Source organism: Oryctolagus cuniculus, chromosome 2 (assembly GCF_964237555.1).
Source record: "Oryctolagus cuniculus chromosome 2, mOryCun1.1, whole genome shotgun sequence".
NCBI lineage: Eukaryota > Metazoa > Chordata > Mammalia > Lagomorpha > Leporidae > Oryctolagus > Oryctolagus cuniculus.
Window position 1 is genome coordinate 153,830,203 of NC_091433.1, and position 15,428 is coordinate 153,845,630.

The 15,428-nt window shown below is 42.2% G+C and overlaps 1 protein-coding gene and 1 long non-coding RNA gene across 8 annotated transcripts in view; one reads left to right on the top strand and one right to left on the bottom strand.

The window, feature by feature from the left end:
- The window catches only part of LOC127490327 (uncharacterized), a 292,752-nt gene that overhangs the window by 218,307 nt on the left and 59,017 nt on the right, over positions 1–15,428 (bottom strand). The window lies entirely within an intron of this gene.
- FSHR (follicle stimulating hormone receptor) overlaps positions 1–15,428 on the top strand; it is a 162,808-nt gene that overhangs the window by 66,158 nt on the left and 81,222 nt on the right. The window lies entirely within an intron of this gene.

Below are 15,428 nucleotides of genomic sequence, written 5' to 3' on the forward strand. Positions count from 1 at the left end.
TTTCCTCCTTTCACTTTCTGGCCACGTTTCTGAAACAATAACGTGGAATCTTCCAGAGCGTGGCTGTTGAAATGAGCAAAGGTCAATCCAGGTAATCCTCACTCTTTCTGTGTGTGTTTAAGTAGTTTTTCCCCAAGTCCCCGTGAGCGGAGTTTTCATCAGCCAGCATCTCTGTTTTACTGCCGATAGCTGTTCTCTTTCAGAAATCATTTCTACTCTACCTGATTAATTTTTAATTGACAGCAGGTCCTCATATTTGTACCTCAGAGACTTTCTAGAGTGCTTGTTCATGATCCAAGCAGGCAGACAAGTGGTAATGGATACATAAACATTTTACAGTGTTAGGAATGCGTATAGCCTTGACCGAGAATTCCTTGGAAAAGAGAAGAGTCCTGTGTTACTACAACCACTCGCTTCTGGTTGGGTGGGTTTTTCCCCAGGTAGGGTTTTCTCAAAGAGGGATGCAGTGGGGAAAAAAAGAACAGCAAGTTCTCCCATGCTTAACATAACCTGCTCTCCCTTGGAGGCTTTTGGGACTCACTCCCCAGGCCCTCACGGAGATGTGGTCTCCTCACTGGCAGCACAGCAGGTGACAGAACCTAACTGCCAGGAAGCACAGCAACAGATAGAGCACACAGTGGCAACCACCTTTTCCTTCTACAAAGAAAGCAACCCTCCAGTTCCTGTGTTCCTCGTTCCTGAAACCATTCAATTTTCACTCTTGGTTCCCATCTTAGAGATGGAGTTCCCAGCTCCTGGCATCAGCCTGGTCTAGACCTAGCCAAACAATCAGGTGAAAAGGTTTTTCTCTCTCTCTCTCCACCCCCTCCTCCCTCCCTCGCTCCCTTCACTTAACCCCCAACACTCTGCCTTTCAAATATGTGTGTGTGTGTGTGTGTTTTATAACCAAAGATTATTTGCTAATGTCTAAACAGAAAGTAATTTATTAACAAAAGAAAGCAATGTGTTTCAACAATTAAACTACCTGCTTAGATAAGATGTGATCAGAACCCTAGGTTTCAGTGCTAATTTTAATATAAATTTGCCATGTAGCCTTGATCAAATTACATTCTCTCCTCTCAGGGCCTTGGTTTCCTCACTTGTGCATCAATAGGAAAGTTATAAATGAGGTCTTCCGTGACCTCAAATCTCTAACTTCAAGTGGATGAAAGGCCATTTTAAGACTGTAGTCTTCCAGGGCTTACCTTCTTAGGGCATTCAACACTCACAGGGATTAGAAGGTGAGAGTTCCCACCTGAACAGACCTCACCAGGGAAACCAGAGGAACAATAGGATTGAAGAACTCCGTGCTCAAGGTGTATTCCCAAGTGGATTTCTCATTCCCCTGCCTGGAGCTAACATAGACTAGAGAACTATTGGATACTCCTGTTTGCCCAAACATTCTTATAATTGCTTAGGAATAAATTCTAAAGACAGAAATGTTTGCTATCACAATTTACTTTAGTCAGATTCCATTTAGCAGGTTAGCCTGGCCCCTGCCCGAATCCTCAGCATGGATAAAACCTTCTGCATGGTGATGTGAATGGTTGGGCTGAATCAACACAGCAATAATCTCAGAGACAGAACAGCTCAGAGGCAGGTAGCTTAGAAACTCAACTTTCTCAGCTACACCTTGTCCATTTGTGCCTTCTCTTTACCAATCACCGTGTACTGACACAGTGAGACATTAAAAATAAAGTGAAGGTCATCTTAACTTTTCATCATTTTTACGTCCTAAGTTGTAAAAATATTGCCTAGCAGAGAGCCTGGCCCTGATTCAAAGTATGAAGAGACTATGTCACCCGTATGTCTCCTGCCCACCTCATCCTCTGTCTCACTTCCCAGTCACGCTCACATTGCCGGTCCTGAACCATCCCATCCACTACGCTCTTCCTGCAGCCCTTAGCCAGTGTCTTTTTTTTTTTTTTTTTTTTTTTTTTTTTTTTTTTTTTTTTTTTGACAGGCAGAGTGGACAGTGAGAGAGAGAGAGACAGAGAGAAAGGTCTTCCTTTGCCGTTGGTTCACCTCCAATGGCCGCCATGGCTGGCGTGCTGCGGCCAGCACACTGCGCTGATCCGAAGGCAGGAGCCAGGTACTTCTCCTGGTTTCCCATGGGGTGCAGGGCCCAAGCACTTGGGCCATCCTCCACTGCACTCCCTGGCCACAGCAGAGAGCTGGCCTGGAAGAGGGGCAACCGGGACAGAATCCAGCGCCCCGACCGGGACTCGAACCCAGTGTGCCGGCGCCACAAGGCAGAGGATTAGCCTAGTGAGCCGCAGCGCCGGCCAGCCAATGTCTTGAAATTAAAAAATGTTGGGGTCCTCTTCCGTGTCTCCCTCTCCACAAAGGAGAGTGTCTTTCACTCATTCTGCTCACGTGACCAAGTTTTGCCCAGTCTTTTTAAAAAAAGAAGACAAACGAAAGCTCTCTCTATAAAGCCTGCCTCTCTACCATGCTATTTTTTCTCCCTTTCCCACCATGACCACTGATTTCAAAGAGCAGACTCTATTCACTGCCACCCTGTCCTTTCCTTTCAATCACTTCTCAGCCTACACACTTCTCTTTGGCCACAAATTCTTCAAAACAATTAAATATTCTATCAAAGGACCCCAAAATATCATATCTGCCAGATCCAATGGCCTCTACTTTGTCTTCTTGATACTTATTGGTGCCATAGCTTTGGATCGCATGGAGCAGTTAGTGTGTTCTTTTCCACAGTTTTTCCCCTTTTAAATTCTAGGATATCCATACTTCTCTCCTCCCCCTTAGCCACCCAGAATATTCCATGTCCAGTTCTCTCCATCTGTCTTGTTTCTCCACTGCCTCTCAAAAGTTCGGATGTTTTTAGAACTCCATTTTTGGCCATCTTCTTTTTTCATAGCCCCATCCCCAAACCATTACTCATCAAGTGATGTCTTAATACCATGGCTCCTAAACCTGCATCTGCAACCCCACCTGTCGTCTCAGGCTCTCAGGCTATAGCTCTTGCTTTGAGTTGGAGAGGTGCCAAAACATCCACACCTAAGTCAATGACAAGCACATGATCTAGCAAATCCAGAATGATCTCGTTACCTTTATCTTTAAATGTCTCATCTTCTCACAGGGTCCAGTTCCCACCATTTGCCCAGATTTCTAAGCAAGAAAATACAAAGTCTCCCTTGACCCAGATGTTCTTCCAGTCTTACTGACTTTCCATGAAAAATACTCTGAAATCCAGTGATCTTCTCGCTCTGACTGCTGTTGAGTCCAAGGTCTCATTAGCACTTATATATCCTATTATGTGAGGCTGCTATGCTGTCCCAGCTCCAACCTCATTGTCACTCTGCTGCCAGACCCACACTACTCACATTCCCTTGCAGAAGAATCTCTAAGGGACACTCATTTCTAGAAATTTAGTATTAATTCCCTGGCACAGAAATCAAAGCCCTTTATCTACCACCATATGCACTGTGTACCCCACATGCTCACCAAGGGAGACAATTTTCCATTCCCTGAACTCTCATTACCAGACGTCACATTGCTTATTTAGAATGTGACAGCTGGTCCTTTGGACAATGCCTAGCACATTGAGTGATCAAAAAATAGCTGCAGGTGAATGAATACATAAGTAAACAAATGAGCAAAATATACTTTGACAATGTTCTTATGTAAATGCTATCCTTCTGCTGAAAATTGGTAGGATCTATAGAATCCTCCTTGTCCTCCAGGGTCCAGATGAAATGTTTACACCTCTGACTTTCTAGAACTTTTCCACATCTTCCAAACCATAACCCTGTGCACATTGCATTAATAATTGCATTGATAATACATTTATCAGATTCTTTTTAGAATTTACAGGTTTGGGGAAGGTGTCTGGAGCAACAGCTAAAATGCCACTTGGGTCACTCGCATTGCATATCAGAGTGCATGGGTTCAAGTCCGAGTTCTGTTCCTGATTCCAGCTTCCTTATAAGGCACACCCTGAGATGCAGCAGTGATGGATCAAGTAATTGAATCCCTGCCACCCATGTGTGAGACTCAGACTGAGTTACTAGTCCCTGGCTTTGGTCTGACCCAGCCCTAACCACTGAGAACATTTAGGGAGTGAATCAGTAGATGAAAAAGATCAGTCTGACTATCTGTTTGTCTTCCTGCCAAGTAAATTTTAAAGATAAATTAAAATTTTAAATAAGGAATCTATAAGTTTTCCCAGATTCCTTAATTGTACATTAAAGGAAAGTTCAGAATGTGATTTAATTTTGAATGAAACAGAACTAAATCCTGTGTACTTAGCTCACTGTTAGACCTCTAACCTCTTCACTTAGCTCTTTTACTAGCCACCATAATCTCTCCTTGGTGTCTTATTCCAATTGTGCTACTAACACAGAATACCACAGACTGGATTCTTTATAAAGAACAGACATCTATTTTCCCTCACAGTTCTGGAAACTGGGAAGCCCAAGATCAAGTGATGGCCTCTGGTAAGGGCCTTCTGGCCGTGTCTTCACATGGTAAAAGGGAAAGGGGGATGAATGTGGTGTCCTTACATGGCAGAAGAGCAAGGAACAGTGAATGAACTCAAGAAAACACTTTGTATAGTGGCATTAATCCACTCTTAAGTGTGGACTCCTCATTACAGAACCACCTCCCAGAAGACCCCACCTCTAACTACTGTTGCCGTGGGGTTAAGCGTCAACATGACATTTGGAGGACACAAAACCACTCAAACCATAGCTCGTGGATGATTGCAAAAGCAGAAACATGGGCTACCCCATCCACTGATACACACTCCCCTCAACCACATCCATGTCCAACACAGAAACAAGAGTGATATTTTCTAAATTCATATCTGATTATGTCACCTTCCATGCCTGTCCCACCACCCACATCCTCATAAACACACTAAAAAGCTCTCCATGCCATACCACTGGTCTTGACATAAAAAGGAGACTCGTTAATACAACCAGGAGAGCCACTCTCCACAGCCAGACCCCTGGCAGTCTTCCCTTGGCTCAACTAGCTCCTCTCATAAAATGGACTGGGTCATGCAGCCCACCGTGGCCTTGGCACATGCTCTTCCTTCTGACTGGAATCTTTTTTCTACTCCGTTCCATGATTTAGCTGGTTGCTCTCTGCCCTTCAGTGTCAGTGACAATGTCACTTCTTCAAAAACCTCCTCTGACTTCTTCAGTTCAGACAGAGCTGCCCACTCTATACACTCTCAAATCACCACTAGTCTCTACGGGTGACTATCATCTTAGAAAAGTCACATTTTATTATGGGATAATTTAATCATGAGGTGATCTGATTAATGTTGATTTAATTTCACGTGAGATGATTTAATTAATTGTGACTTACTGTCTATAGGACAGTAAGTTCCATGAGCATGTTTGTTTTATCCAGAATAAGATCTCTGTGCCTCACACCGATTCAGGTACCTATGATAAATATCTGATAAATGCATGAATAAAAATGAATGGATAAATATAATTAGCAGAGTAGATAAGAGATCCAGGTTTGAAAGGAAAATACTAAACCATGAATGATAATAACCAACAATGTATGAGTTGATAGGCACACAAACAATAGAATCTACTATGACACAGGCAATTGTAGTTATGACTTAAAATGAAAGCCAAGATAAAAATACACAAGACAGTATTGGAAAATAAGGGATATGAACATCTATTTGCTAGGATTCTTGCTACTGTGAGAGGCAAAAGAAAATAAACTTCAAACAGGCTTAAGGAAAATAAGGAAATTTAATGGCTCATTTAACTTGATGGTCAGAGAGGGAGAGTGACTTCAGAAACAGCTCTATTAAAGTCACAGTGTCCTTAGAACTTGGGCTCTCTCCCTCTCAGAGTCTCTTTCCGTTGTGTTAAGTTTCAGCCCTCATCCCACCCCTGGTGGCAAGATAGCAACAGCATATCTTTTTGGGGTTCATATATCCTTGGAGTCCTTTTCAAAAGGAGAGAGTTGACCTTTTTTTTTTTTTTCCAGCCAAAGTCTTATGATTTAGTCAGGTTTGCTTAGGTCACATAACCATCCCTGGAACAACCACTCTGGCTAAGGTATTATAACACTCTCCACTTGTCTTTGGCCTGCACAGTGGGCTCCATCCTTAGAACTGGATATACCTACCACTACCACAGAGAAGTGGAATGAGGTAGGAATCATCAATAAACACTAACTGAAGTCCTTTCTTGGGGTGTGGGCTAAATACTGATAGTTGTGCAAACAACTAATAGCTAAAAAGAAAATTATTCCTATTGTTGTCTAGAGGAGAAAGGTCACTGTGACCAGGATGGTTAAGGAAGGCATCTGGAATTTAGCTGATTTTGAAAGATAAGCAGAGGTTTTATTATTATGTTGATACTTACTAAATTATTATCATAGTATCCAACGTCATTGAGGACTTAACGTGTCCCAGGCATTAGTTGAAGCTTGTTATATTACCATCTTTTGCATCTTCCCAGTCACATAGGAGGTAGATACCACCATTAGTGGCATTTTACAAATGAGACAACAGGCTTAAAGAGATCAAGTCCCTGTCTAAGGTAGCACAGTGGCTAAGCATAAAACATATATATATTTCACAGTGGAATGTACCTCATATGCATGGAACTAGACTGAGTAGACCAACTTGCAGAGATTCTGAATCCACACATCTTCATTTCCTTCGTCCATTAGATCTGTGCACATGTTGAACAGATGTTTCAACCTCTCAGAGCCTCATCTCCCTCACTGAAGAATGTCACTGAGATCTATTTCATAGGATCGTTAAGACCCTTAACTAGTCAGTCTTGGTGTCTGATAAAACTTGAGTATTTGACAAATTTTCTTCTTCTGCCCTTTCTGCTTTTAGAGTGATGGGAATTTCACATCCTAACCCTTCTAGGTGATTCTTCCTCATTCAGCAGCCAAGCTTAACCCAGCCCCATCTACTTCTGTCAGAGGTCAACAGGGAAAACAGTTTATTTCTTTTTTTCCTTTGGTAAAACATGCAACAGAAGCTTCTACATTAGAAATGAAATGGCCCCTGCTCACACCTGAGCTTTCATCAGCACCACCACCTTGAATCTCCCTACTCTTCCTTGTGTTGGGACTTGCTGGAGGGAAGAGGAAGTGATTAAACTCTCGGCAATGTGAAGTGGCCTTATAAAGTGCACTGTAAACTGTTTACATTGTCTTTAATTACTTCGGAGCCATATGTCAGCTCCGTATAAAGTGTGAGGATTACACTGAACAGGGTGGGGGGAGTAGGTGACAATGTGGTGATTTATGGTAACCAGAAAAATTATGTATGGAAATGAGTGCATTTTAAAAATACATCTATGTGCTATTATAACACTGGAAGGGGAAGAAAAGCCAGTTTATAACAAAATATCTTTGAAAATAGGAGCATGATGAATATGTAAATGAGACCAATCAACATCAGCTGAGATATGGTATATGCAGATGAGGCGGCAATGAGCCAAAATGTGAAATAGCTCCCAAACCATAAATATGAACCATATAAAATTCATTTGAAATATTCATGATAACATAAGGACAAAAAATATAATCAAGTGATTTATTTGCATATAAAAATGAGAACACTAGTCTGACACTCCAGCCTCCACTCCCAGATCACCAGGGAAAGCAAAGTTAACTTAATGGAAGGACTTGTAGAAAAAGAGATTTATTGAACGAGGACTGTTGTGAGCACATTTAAAAACTTCAAGATCTTTGGAATTCTCATTCTTAAGGCCCACTCACCACAGATGAAAGAATGGGGAAAAGGTATCTAAAATACTGTAACTGCCGCTGCTTGAAAATCTGAGTTCCAATCAGCTTTGCTTCCCTGTTAGATGACTTGGGTCTCTTCTAGCTCAACTTTCTGGGTCTCTAGGAGATGATGAGCAAAGGACTCTTGAGTTTCACTTACTGAAATAAAGCAAAAAAGGAAGACTGGTGCTCCAAAGGGTCTCAGTTTAAAAAATAAAATAGGAAGTGAATGTGGGACTAGTTGGAATGGGAAGTGGGGACTAGAGTCCCTGGGCATAACAAAATGAGGATAAGCGCTCAGTGTCAAGATGAGGACAAGGGTTCAGGGGTTCTCATCTCAGATTGCACATTGGAATCCCCTGGGGAGTTTCCACATAGTCCATAGGCTCGAAAAGCAAGAGATTTTTTATTCTACTTTTCTAGGGTACGGTCCAAGCAGTAATCATTTTGTAAAGCTTCCTGATGATTTTAATATATACCTAGAGTTAACGGCCACTAAGGTAGATGATAATCAGGCCTGAATCCAATTTGATCAATGCACATTCATGAGCACGTAAAAGTGGGTCTCTATATTGTGGCAAGAGCATATTAAACAAAGCTGGTAGGACATACGCTCAAAGAAGAAGCCTGGGAGAGGGGATATCATACAGCACCTTAGATGACACAGAGACAAGTTTGGGTATCAGTGTTACGGAATTAAATGGGATGTTTTGAGTAACCAAGTGCAATTATCCGACATGTATTTGTTAAAGGTTGTTCTCACATGCAGATTTCCATTTGCTAATATTTTCTCAAGGATTCTGTTTCTATATTTCTAAGGATATTAACTTGTATATTTCTTTTCTTGTTAATTTCTTTGGTTTGGCTCTACTGATTTCATGAGTTGGGAAATGTTATTTTATCATCTATGTCCTAAAAATGTTTGTTTTACAGAATTCCATAGGGAAAAATAATTTTTTCCACAAGTGGTACTGAATAAACTTGGTAGGCAAAAGAGAAAAGAATAGACCTTAGCTTTTACCTCATGTATTACACAAAATTTACTCTAATTCATAGGCTTAAATGTAAAAGACAAAACTTTAAAACTTTAAGAAACCAGGAGAAACTTTTCACAGTCTTGGGATAGGCAACAATTTCTTCAACAGGATATTAATAAAAAATAAACACGTTGTTTTGAACTTCATCAAAACGTAAGACTTGGGACTGAAGTTATGGAGTAGCAGATAAAGCTGCCACATGTGACACCAGCATCCCATATGGGCACTGGTCCATGTCCCAACTGCTCCACTTCTTTTTTTTTTTTTAAAGATTTATTTATTTATATGAAAGTCAGAGTTACACAGAGAGAGGAGAGGCAGATAGAGAGAGAGAGAGAGAGAGCGAGGTCTTCCATCCGATGGTTCACTCCCCAGTTGGCAGCAACGGCCGGAGCTACGCCAATCTGAAGCCAGGAGCCAGGAGCTTCTTCCAAGTCTCCCACATGGGTGCAGGGGACCAAGGACTTGGGCCATCTTCCACTGCTTTCCCAGGCCGTAGCAGAGAGCTGGATTGGAAATGGAGCAGCTGGGTCTCAAACCAGCACCCATATGGGATGCCAGCACTGCAGGCAGTGGCTTTACCCACTATGCCACAGCTCAGGCCCCCCCACTTCTAATATAGTTCCCTGCTACTGGCTTGGGGAAAGCAGCAGATAATCTCTCAATTTTTTGGGCCCTTACCACCTACGTGGGAGATGTGGATGAAGCTCCTGGTTTCAACTTGGCCCATTGTTGATGTTTTGACCATCTGGGGAATGAACCAGCAGGTGGAAGAATATCTATCATTTTTCCGAACTTATCTACTAAAGTAAAACAAGGATGAAAAGGGAAGATTAAGACTGTTAAATCTCCCTTTGGTGTAATTTATAATTAGAAGATTTCTTTGCCTATGTATTATGAACTGCCATGGATCAGAACCTAGAGTCATTTGATACTGGGACAATCCCAAAGGGGAAAAAAAACCTCTCCTTGGAACTTTTCTTACCACACAAGTCCCAGTGCTCAGACACATTTCTGGGTAAAACTCCTGCTGAGAGTAGCTTTAGTCCAAGAAGGTTTGTAAATTGAGCTGTCTGTTAAGTTGCAAATTAACTTAGTCAGCAGTTGGAAAATGGAAGAGTTGAGTCAATTAAGTTGTCATTATTTGCCCAGGTCAAACATGGGTTAGTGACTAGAAGGTGAAAGTCCTTATCTCATTTCCTGTTCTCAATAAATATTCTGAAAATAAGTATTTTTATTGTATTTATTGCTTCAATCAAGAATGTAAGATGCTCTTTTCTTGTCATTTTTTGAGCTAATGTGGTTTTAGTGTTTCCATTAAGACTTCTTATTTTCAACTGTTTCTAGGTAGGTCCTTAAAATAAACTCTGCAATACCTAAGAGCTGCCTAGCTCAGAAAGGGAATAATTTATTAGCTTTGAATTTATATGCTTGAGGTTTTTGTTTGTTTTGTTTTCATTTCACTTTGATTTCATCTTATGCATTGGCGTGACAGGGTATGAGTCTGACAGGGAAACAGAGCTCTTGAGATCTATAATTTTATAGATGCCCCCTTAAGCCTCTATTCATCTTAACTCTCCACATCTTGGTGATTTTCACTGAATCTGCGAGGATAGAGTCAAGTTTCCTTGGATAGAAATGATGACAAGAAAGAGAACAGAGGAAAAATTCAGGTGAGAGCCCCATGGTGCACTAGCAAACTTGAAGTAATAAAACAGTGCATTGGGGAAGCCCCCTTGCTTGGGATACACCCTCACTAGCATCCTCCATCTTCAAGACCCTCTATCCTCCTGATCACGTGCTGCTCCAAGGGAATCATGGTGCTTGGGACCTCTGCTTGGCACCTTTCACTCAGCAGCTAAGACTTCCAGGTGGCGAGGGGTTACTCAACATTTTTCTGATTTGGCATCAAACACAATCTTCCATTTACACTAATCAATAACCAAGTGAGGTCATCTTCTCCATCTTTTAGAGGCAAGATTCACACTTGCCCTTCTGACCTTTCTTGACAAGGGAAACTGTGGAGAAACCTTCCAATGTATTACGTTTGTTGGAGCTCACAGATATACCAGAAAATGAGCTGGATTTTTTCTTCCATGCCAGTAACTCAAAAATGCTTGTATCTACCCAGAGAAAATACAATTAAAGCAGCATAATACTCAAGTTAAAAATATCCTCATGGCTCTGCTCTGGGAACTCCTGATAGTTTTTTTTTTTTTAATAGAATGGTATTAAAATAAAAAGATGCAATCTAAAGGCAAGCTTCAATCGATGCACAAACGATTTATTTTTATTTCCTCATTTAGCTCATGCCCATCACACCGCATCCATCTGGGCTGCTTATGACTTAATAAGATGCTTTAAACAATAAAAGACTCAGATGGTGGATACCCCTTGCTTGCCCACACCCAACACAGAAACTCCCTTAATCTTATATTTCACAGACCCCCACTGCAGAGTTCACATCCATGCTGGCCAGCCCACCCAGGTCAAAAGATCAAATGTGTTTTTTATTATTATTATTATTTATTTGACAGATAGAGTTAGACAGTGAGAGAGAGAGAGACAGAGAGAAAGGTGTTCCTTCTGTTGGTTCACCCCCCAAATGGCTGCTACGGCCGGAACTACACTGATCTGAAGCCAGGAGCCAGATAGTTCCTCCCAGTCTCCCATGCGGGTGCAGGCACCCAAGCACTTGGGCCATCCTCCACTGCACTCCCGGGCCACAGAAGAGAGCTGGACTGGAAGAGGAGCAACCGGGACTAGAACCCGGTGCCCATATGGGATGCCAACGCCACAGGCAGAGGATTAACCAAGTGAGCCATGGCGCCGGCCCCAAATGTGTTTTTATAGTTCAGAGCACGCCAAAGTCAGATGGGCAGACAGAAGTATAAGAATAAGGGATAAATGCTGGAAGAACCTAAATGAATAATGCGGAAGTTAACCATTCCAATGAGTCTGAGGTTCTGAGACAGTCTGGGCATGCAGACAGCAATTGTTGATGCCAATGGTTTTATAAACATGTCACTTTCACTTGGAGATGAACGTGCTCTGAAAAGTTATATAGGCATAAATAATAAAGAAAAACATCTGCTCCTTTTCTCATTTATGGTGTCCCAGCTCAACCACACTCTGACTACCGATGCTGCCTTTCCCTCTTCTCATATTCCTCCAAGGCAACCAGCACAGAGCTGGGCACATGAGGATGATACTGGCAGACACACCTGTGAATTTCTTATCTCCACCTCTTGGTTCCTTTCCCAACCTTTCAGAATCCTCCTTTTTTCCTATAAGAAAACCACTTTTTAAAAACTATTAGTATCACCCCAAACCTATTTTTTCCAGCCTTCCTGAGATATGATTGATTTATGAAATTATTGATATTTTTATATACATACACATTGTGAAATTACTACCACAAACTAATTAATATATCCATCATCTTATTTTTCTTAATCTGGACTCTCATTTTTTTTTTTTTTTTACTTTGTTCTTAACTATTCTTTCCTAGCTCCTAGAAAGGGTAACATTGTTTAAAAAAACTTGACACCCGGGCCGGCGCCGCGGCTCACTAGGCTAATCCTCCGCCTAGCGGCGCCGGCACACCGGGTTCTAGTCCCGGTCAGGGCGCCGGATTCTGTCCCGGTTGCCCCTCTTCCAGGCCAGCTCTCTGCTGTGGCCCGGGAGTGCAGTGGAGGATGGCCCAAGTGCTTGGGCCCTGCACCCCATGGGAGACCAGGAGAAGCACCTGGCTCCTGCCATCGGATCAGCGCGGTGTGCCGGCCGCAGCACGCCAGCCATGGCGGCCATTGGAGGGTGAACCAACGGCAAAGGAAGACCTTTCTCTCTGTCTCTCTCTCTCACTGTCCACTCTGCCTGTCAAAAAAAAAAAAAAAAAAAAAAAAAAAAAAAAAAAAACAACTTGACACCCAAAGTCTAAGGTGTTCATGAACCAGCTCTTCCAAAACAATTGGCCTTTGAAAAAACCGTAAGGGACTAGTACTGTGGATTAAGTAATAGGTTAAGGGCAGGACTCTGCAGTGGAGGTCTGGGAAGTGTAAGATTAAGGGAGTTCCTGCACTGGGAGGTGGGCAGGCAATGGGCATCCACATTCTGGGTCTTTTATTGTTTAAAGCATCTTATTAAGTCAGAGGCAGCCCAGATGGATGTGGTTGTGATGAGCATGAGCTAAACGAGGAAATAAATAAATAATAGGTTAAGCCTCTGCCTGTGGCACCGACATCCCATGTAGGTGTCAGTTCAAGTCCTGGCTGCTCCGTGTCCAAGCCAGCTCCCTGTTAATGGTCTGGGAAAGGACTAGATGATGGCCCAAGAGCTTGGGCTGCTGACCCAATGTGGGAGATCCGCAAGAAGCTCCTATTTCCTGGCTTCGGATCTGCCCAGCTGCAGGCATTGTAACCATTTGGAGAGTGAATCGGGATGGAAGATCTCTCTCTGTGTGTGTCTCTCCCTCTCTCTTTCTGTAACTCTATGTCTCAAGTTAATAAATAAATCTTTTTAAAAAACATAAAGTGGGCACTGCACGATCAGGACTAATTTGTACATGATGTAATTTTAGTCCATGTGGAACGTGTGCATAAGATGATTTGCTTATTTCATGAAAAGTCTTTTCTTGACTGACTTGTTTGGATGGACTGCCATGCCCATGTATACATGCACCTCCGTGTTAGTGAAGGCTGGTCCTGTAACTGCACTGAGAATAGTGCCTCAGAGAGCCTCCCGCTAAATAAGGGGCTCCTCCCTGCCTGAATGACCAAGTCAAGAAACTCAGCTGGTTTTCCTTTCACTATTATTATTATCATTTACTAAATGCTAAAAATTGAGGTGCCAGTCTTCAGGCATTTGCTAAAAATGTACTCTCCTCACACCCCTGTATCTTCCCTTAAATTTCCTCCCTGGCTTCTCTTCACATGTACACAAAACACCCCAGTCTGATCAAGTCAGCCTATTAAGACCTGATTTTCCACTTAGTAAAGCAGATCTTTGCCCTGGAGGAATTCTACATGGTTTACTCCTGTGCAAAGTTCCATAACAACTACAAATTCTGCATAGACAGTAAATTCCATGCTAACTTCAAGAAAATGAGGTCAAATCAGAGATCACTGGTTGAGACTTTTTAAAAGGAGGAGATTTATAGACTTCAGTCAACTACCCAAGACAAGTGCAGGATGATGGATGACACCAGCTCATCCATCAAGTGATTTATCAGGGATCATGGAGTAAATGATGGCAACTTCCATCACTCCCTGTATAACTGCGAGGATGAGGCTCGTAGAGCTAATGAGCTTCCTCAAGCTGAGGACTCCTCCTTCTGACTCTCATATATGCTGTTGCGTGTGTTCTCCTGTACTGGCAAGCAAGTGCAAGAGACACCAGGGAATCCTCACCTTGCTTAGCAATAACAACCATCACAGTTGCCTTTAGTGGAGTGATTATTTTGCCAGACACCGAGATGTACTTTACACACATTTTTTCAGTTAATTATCATAAAAATCTTATTGTCATCCCAATTTTACAGTGAGGAAGTTGAAGACTAGGTGCCCAACATCAAATATTTAGTAAGTGGCAGAGTCAGTTTTGAACCCAGGCATTCTAACTTCAAATCTCATGTAATAATTTGCTTATATTAAACAGGTTTCTGTGACTTCAATGAAAAATCCATGGCAACTAACTTTATAAAGAGAAGAGTTTTCTTTATTTCACAGTTTTGGAGGTTCAAGTTGAAGATCAAGTGGCCCCAGTGGTTTGGCCACTGGTGGGGACAGTGGATGGCAATGGCAGAGCATGTACAGAGGAAGGATCACAGGGTGGGCCAGGAAGCAGAGAGAGTGGTTGGGCCCAAACCTGGGCTTTTATACAACCATCTTGGGAGAAATACCTGCTGAGGTCACACCCATCAGGCCCCACTTCCTAAATTTATACCAGCTCTCAATAACACAACCCTGGGGACCATGACTTTAACATGATCCTGTAGGGGACACTCAACATCCAAACTAATATCCAAACCATAGCACTATTATAAACAGCTGTAAATTCAACATGTGAACCCCAGATAATATATGTTATAGAAGACTGATAACCTTCTCTCCAAGAGAGAGAAGTAGGACATGCATAAACACAAACTAACAGAGATCTCATTCATTTTACTCATAGTAGCAGCTTGACTATCTTTGGATGGTAATCTGTGACTTCAAAAATTCCTCATATACCTATTGGCACATTAACCTCCCACACCAACCTTTGAATGGAAGCTACAGCAATTATGTGTGCCCCCATCACAGGTGAGGATGTGAAGGTTTTGGCAAATGGCCTGAGGTTGACAGTGCAGAATCACACTGAGAGTGGTGCCTTAGACAGCAGTTAGAGAGGAGGGTTTCCCATGACACCACATCCTGTGCACTTTCTCTGTATAATACTTTGCTCTTGCCATGTCACCTCTCTTCTGTTGAAGAGGAATTAGACGTCAGGAGTCTGAGTCACATCAGAATGGAATAAGAGTGGACCCAAGTCAGAGGACAAAAGTTAACCTTTCTATTTCTGCCAGATTTGTAACCTTCACATGCAAGTGTTTCTACTTAGCCTTTGTCATACTTGCACTCTCACATGTCCATGAGAGTTTTA